Genomic DNA, 7408 nt, shown 5'->3' with positions numbered 1-7408 from the left:
ATTTTGAGGTCGAGGATTATTACCCATATAGTTCATTTGCTCATTCTCCATGGTAGGGCCGTATGATGGATAGTCCAACTTGTTTATTCCACCTCCACTTGCATCACATTACATTACTAGATGAACCTGTGAGGAGCCAAGTAAACCATCAATTTTTCTATTCAAAATTTCTACCTGATTAGAGAGCATAGTAATCGAATCGACGTTAAAAACACTGACTGTTTTGTTGGCTTTGTCCTCATGACTTGCCACTGATAATTATTTAGTGACATCTCTTCTATAAATTCATAAGCCTCTTCAAGTGTCTTATTATTAATAGTCCTACTAGCAGCTGCGTCAATCATCTGTCTAGTTGAGGAATTCAAACCGTTGTGGAAAGTTTAAACTTATAGCCAAAGGGGTAAACCATGGTGAGGGCACCTTCTCAATTGGTCATATCTCTCCCATGCATCATAAAGTGTTTCTAAATCCGTCTACACAAAAGAAGAAATATCATTCCTTAATTAAGTTGTTTTAGCCTACTGAAAATATTTTAGCAAAACTTTTTTGGTCATTTGTTCCCAAGTTGTGATTGACCCTTGAGGTAACGAGTTCAACCACTGTTTAGCTTTGTTCCTCAATGAAATGGAAACAACCGAAGGCGAATGGCATCGTCAGAAATTCCATTGATCTTAAAAGTGTCACAGAATTCCAGAAAATTCGCCAAATGAGTGTTTGGATCCTCGTCCTGCAAACCATCAAACTGAACAAACTGTTGTATCATTTAAATCGTGTTAGGTTTCAGTTCAAAATTATTTGCAGCAATAGCAGGTCTAACTATACTCGATTCAGCTCCTGTTAAAGTAGGTTTAGCATAATCATACATAGTACGAGGAGCAGGATCACGATTCTTGGGTTCATAACAGCCCACGGGAGGTAGCGGATTATTATGATTATCAGCCATCTCCTCGGTTGTGGGTTGAATATCATTCTCTTTCCCTTCCTCTATGTATCGTAGGCTTTGCCTTATCTCTCTTTGGTTTCTGCGAGCTGTGCTTTCGATCTCACTATCAAAAAGTAGAGGTCCTGACGGGTTTCTTCTAGTCATAAACTAAAAAACCTGCCAGAAGTAAATAAAAGAAAATTTAGTAATTTAAGCAAAAATAAAATTAAATTGCAATAAAAAATTAAAAAATGCCTAAAGTAATAAAAATTAAGCATTTCTAATATCTTGTCCCCAGCAACGGCACCAAAAACTTGATGGTCGTGTGACTAACTAAAAATTCGACTTAAGGCAAGCGCACCTATCGAACAGTAGTATAGTTATGGTGAGACCAGAAATATCGTATCCACGATGACTAAAACTACTAGTAATTACTATCTTTTTATTATCTAGCCTAAGAATTAAAGGGTGTTTTTAAACTAAACTAATTTTCTAATTTAACTAAGATTACGACAGAGATGAAAGTTGGAAAATACTTTAGAATAACCAATAGAGAAGACAATACCCAAGAGAGAATCCACCTAGACTTCACTTATTACCTTTGACTTAGACGATTTAATCACTTGACTTATTCCGTAGAAATCGCTGATTTATGTTATTATTCCTTTCGAGACTAAAAACAACTAACTCTAGGTTGATTAATTGAAATCTCTTTCTAATTAAAACCCCTATTGTCACATTAAGTCGATCTATAGATTCCCTTATTAGATTTGACTCTAGTCCGGTAGATTTATGTCGTTCTATCTCTAGGATTGCATGCAACTTCGTTTGATTATGAATAATCTACTCTTAAACAAGGACTTTTACTCCACTAAATAATCACATCAAGAACCTGAATTAATATCCTGGAATATTAAAGCAATAATTAAAACTCACAATTAAGAATAAGAACAAGTATTTATCATATAAATGAAAGAGCAATAAGATTCGTCTTGGGTTTCATCTTCCTTAGGTATTAAGGGAGTTTAGTTCATAATATTAATAGAAGACATCTCAAAGTTTGGAAAATAACATAACATAAAGAAACCCAAAGAACTTCTAGGACAGTCTTGATGTAGATCCTGGCTCCGAGGTGATTCTGATAGCTATTCTCGAGTATTTCCTGCCTCCAACTCTACGTGTCTCATTTAATCCTCTTCTAGGGTGTTTATATAGGCTTTAAAATGCTTCCAAACCCTCAAAAGTGCCCTTTTTCGAGTAGAACAAGACTTGGGCTCGAGAGGGACACGGCCGTGTGCCATGCCCATGTGTGGGTGCTCAAATCGTGTTCAATTTTGACTTGGATTAATGTCGACACGGCCATGACACATGGTTGTGTGGTCTACTCATGTGCCTCACACAGGCATGTGGATCACCCATGTGGAAGTGCCTAGGCCATGTGCAACACTGTTTTAAGCCCAATTTGTGCATTTTTGGCCCATTTCTCGCTCTTTTTGCTATTCTAAGCTCTCCTAAGTATAAAACATGAAATTAAAGGATTAGAAGCATCAAATTCACTAAAACCAAGGAAAAAAATCATCAATAAATATGTTAAACATGGGGTAAAAATATGTATAAATTACGATTTATCAAGTATCGTTCTTTAGTTTAAGCAATGGACAGATTCGGCTAAGTAAGTGTTTTTTTGGGAAACAAAAAAGGTTCAAAGGGCTAAAGGAATGATGGTGAAACTTGTTAACAAAGAAAAAAAATAGTTAAGGTTTTGGATAAGATGGATAAATGAACTTAAGGACAAGAATGAACCAATGCCATGTAAAGTATTGACCTGAGACTTATAAGTCGCTTAAGGTGGACCTTAACCCGTTACCTAAAAGGTAGGAACCAAAGGTATAAATTTGGTAGAATGCCACACTTGGAATGAGTGATAAGTTCGAAAGAAATAAGGTAGATGCCACTAGCAATGCTAGATAAGTCAGCTTGAGTCTTAAACGAAATAAGAGAGTTGAATAACTCGCAACTGTTATAAACATTCATCAAAAATATCAAAAGTTTTTCTAACCAAAATAATGTCTTCTTACAATCTATTTATAGGCACTATTATGACTATTCAAATGCCTTAACTAAGGGTTTTACAATCTTTAATTTTGTTTTTAAGTCATGTAAGGAAGCCAATAGTCATGTCTCTTCACTTGATTTTGGTGTAAATGAAAAGGCATATCTCTTCACTTTATAATTGACTTAATGAACCCTTAATGTGCTGTTTGGTGCCCCTTCATCTCCCTTAAATCGAATGTCAAAAGACTTGTGCATTCATCTCTTTAATTGGCACCATAACTAGCTTTGAGTGCATGAAACCGATCAGACTTGAAGAGTCACTCTTATTCCATTTGAACAGCCACCATAATGAGCTTTGGAGGCTTGAAAAATGTCCAAAACTTGAAGAGCCAATTAGCCATATGAATAGTCACCTATAAGGTAGAAAATTAAGCATTAAAGGCACTCATAAGAATCAGCACACTATAAACACTCATACACAAATTTATTAAGGAACATGCAGCTCAAATCACCTTATTTAAAAATGAAAATTGTAACGCCCCGCACCCGAGACCGTTGCCGGAGTCGAACACGAGGTGTTAACGAACTTAATTCATTTATTTACACAGTTCATTTTAAAATTTCCAGACAAGCTGGCTAACTGCGTCACTATCACCTTAAAAATCATATCTCGAGTTCCAAAACTCGAAAACTGATTCTGTGAATTTTCCCTGAAACTAGACTCATATATCCATCCACAGATTTTTTTCTAGAATTTTTGGTCAGGCCAATTAGTACAGTTTATTAGTTAAAATCTCCCCTGTTTCAGGGTTCTACTACTCTGACCTTCATGCATTACGACTTAGATATCTCCCTGTACAGGGCTTCAATACATATGCCGTTTGTTTCTAATGAAACTAGACTCAAAAAGGAATCTGTACATATAAAGCATGACTTCTAATTATTTCTTGTTAATTTATGGTAAATTTCCAAAGTCAGAACAGGGGATCCAGTAACCGTTCTGGCCCTATTTCATGAAAACTTAAACATCTCATAAAATACGGCTCATATGGTCGTTTTGCTTCTTCCATATGAAAATAGACTCATCAAGGTTCGATTACATAATTTATTCATTATTTAATTACATTCCTACTATTTTTAGTGAATTTTCAAACTCACATCACTGCTGCTGTCAGCATCTATTTTAAGGTAAATTTCACCTATTTCATAGTTTCCATGATTCAACTAGCCATTTGACATACATAGCACCAAATATGATCGTGATTAACCATTCCAATGGCTAATCATTGCCAAGCATTTCCACACCTCTCAATAACCATATATATACAAAATGATTTTAATACTATGCTCAAAATATTTAAGCCATTTTCGCATGGCTATCCGAATATATACACATTACCAAAGGTACTTGATTAACAACAAAGGTTAGTCCTATACATGCCATTATCAACGTTTAACTAAAAGAGTACCAAAAGGGCTTAGATAGTGTGGACGACTTGACTTGAAAATCCCGAGTCCGATGGTGACGAACAAAAATCTATAAAGCAGAGAATTAAAGAAACGGAATAAGCATTTAATGCTTAGTAAGTTTTCAAGATGAAATTATTTACGACTAAAGTATAGCGTTCATATGACTAAATGAATAATTTCATATATGCACATTCTCAAAATCATAATTTCTTCACGCTTCAACCAATATATTCATACACGTGGTATCAAACCTAACTAGAGGCCTAAGCTCGTTAATCAATTGAGCGAGTACTATTTGAAAGGAATCAACCTTTCCGATGCATATCTGAAACAAACCTTATCGTTTGTATTTTATGAGCGTATTAATTGAAATTATTACAGCAAGATCGCCGCTTCCAGGACCCAAGTATCTTGAGATTTATCCGGATATAGCAACTCACACAAATGCCTTGGTCTTAGCCGGATATAGTCACTAGCATGAATGCCTTGGGACTTAGCCGGATATAGTCACTAGCACAAATGCCTTGGGACTTAGCCCGGTATAGCAACTACTCGCACAAATGCCTTCCGGACTTAGCAGGATATAGTAACTTGCACAAATGCCTTCGGGACTTAGCCGGATATCAACCGAATAATCAAGCACATATACCAATAAATCATGACACATCCATATTTCATTATCATAACTAGAATTCAAACACAAGACGCTTATCAACCATTACCATTTTCGCTCAATAGCCACATACAAAGAGCATGATTTTGATTTGCTTTATAACATGATCTCTATACACATTCGCTACCAGTCATAGGTATAAACTAATCACCTCAATATACAATTCAAGTAGAATCATTATATCACCGTTTATTTGTTATGCTTATATATCATGACTTAATCAAATCATAAACTAAGTTTCATTACTCGAAAACTTACCTCGGATGTTGTCAAACGATTTCAACGGCTATTCGATCACTTTTTCCTTTCCCTTATCCAACTTTGATCCTCTAAGCTCTTGAGCTAAATCAAACAATTTATTTCCCAATTAAACACAATCACACGGCATCCATATACATTTTAGAACCATTCTTAACATATTTACTACTCATTTACAAACAAAATACTCATATCACATTTATAAAACTACAAGCCGAATATACCTATGTGTGACCATCCCAATTTAATCGATTTCTTGTTTTATGCACTACCACATATTCACACACACATATATATATATATATATTATGCCATTTACTCATAAACCCCATTATGCCGAATATTCATTAACCAATAGTCACACACACTACTTATGTACAAAATTTATCCACCCTAGCCTATAGTTCATTCGGCCATTCATCACTCAACCAAACAAAATTTCATAGCAAACTCCTATGACCAAGCACACATATACTTACATCCCAATACTCATAACATTCAAAATCACATTTTAAGTAAATTATCTTAAACAATGCCGAATCCTTAAGTGATTAAACATCAAATTTTACTCAATTCCCAAACATATAAACAACATTTATTCATGACATCAAGCATCTTCATTTAGGCTATTACACATATATACACTAGCAATCAAATACTAACATTTGCACTTCACCTTAATAGCTAGCTTAGCAAACCTTAATTTAACATATAATTGTTCATAACACAATTAAAGCATCCTCTCCATTCCATCAATTCAAAACACATACATTGCCCAATAATATCCAAAATCATATTCGGCCTTAGTACTCAACTTGCTAGCCGATTTTTCTCCATCTAGCAACTAATGCACATATGTGCTCATTTGTTAGACTCTACTTCACCTAACTACCAATTTTTTCTTTTCATCCAAATAACATGAACAACAACCATTTCTTGAACATTTTCTCTTAACCGATTACTCATGTTACCAACAAGATTCAAAATTTGGACATGGGCTAAGCAAGGAGCTTAATGACTAACTCAAAAAAAATGCTAGAAATCCAAGAATCATCCTTGAACTTACCTTGATTTAGCTAACCACCATAGCTGAATTTTTCCAACCTTATTCTCTCCTAGTCACGGCAGTGAGGAGCAAAGATGAAAACTTTGGTTTCTCCTCCCATTTACCACATGTTTTATTATTCTTAATTCCTTATTTTATTTTGTAAACTAATAATGCTAATAGAAAATACATATTATCATCAATGACCCATACCATGGCCGGCCACTACTTATTATAAATGGAAATTTGACATGCAAACCTATCATTTTTATAACATGCATTAATAGGTCCTTATAGATTAACCTATCACCTTTTAAAAGTGTCACACATAAGTCCTATTAATTAAATTCACATGCAATCGACTAAATCGAAGCTTAAAACTTTCACACATTCATATTCACATATTTTAGAAAATAAATATCATATTCAAATACTTCGGTGACTCGGTTTAGCGGTCCCGAAACCACTTTTCGACTAGGGTCAATTTAGGGCTGTCACAAAAATAAACACACTTTAATTTATGTAGTAAAAAGCAACAGCCAAATTAAATAACATACTTATATAAACAAACTCAAACATATTTAACGACTAAGATGCTTAAATGCATGGTTTAAGATGTAAACTAAATGAACAAATGAGTTACTTAATGCATGACTTAATTTAATTATGCAAACTTTAACTAACATGGGAGTTACATAATGCATGTCATAATTTATGATGCAAACTTAACTTACATGAGAGTTACATAATGCATGACTTTATTAAATGCAGAACACATATTAATGATGTTCAAACTATGACATAATTAAAGACTCACACTAATGATGTTCAAACTATGACATAATTAAAGACACAAACTAAAATAACTAAAGTAACTAAAATAAATGAATCGAAGTCCTTATTCTTCAGCAGCCAAATTAACAAACTAAAATTAAAAACTTTATTTTGCACTTAGGCCCCTCGAGTTTAGCCAAATCTCGGTGTC

At 34.3% G+C, this 7408-nt stretch overlaps 1 non-coding gene across 1 annotated transcript; it reads left to right on the top strand.

Moving 5' to 3' along the window:
* Positions 1-402: 402 nt before the first annotated feature.
* LOC128290780 (small nucleolar RNA R71) lies at positions 403-506 on the top strand. The gene has a single exon (XR_008280567.1). It is a non-coding gene; the product is annotated as a small nucleolar RNA R71 (small nucleolar RNA).
* Positions 507-7408: the final 6902 nt, after the last annotated feature.

Source organism: Gossypium arboreum, chromosome 3, assembly GCF_025698485.1.
Source record: "Gossypium arboreum isolate Shixiya-1 chromosome 3, ASM2569848v2, whole genome shotgun sequence".
Classification (NCBI taxonomy): Eukaryota; Viridiplantae; Streptophyta; class Magnoliopsida; order Malvales; family Malvaceae; genus Gossypium; species Gossypium arboreum.
This window is presented reverse-complemented; position numbering and strand designations above follow the sequence as displayed.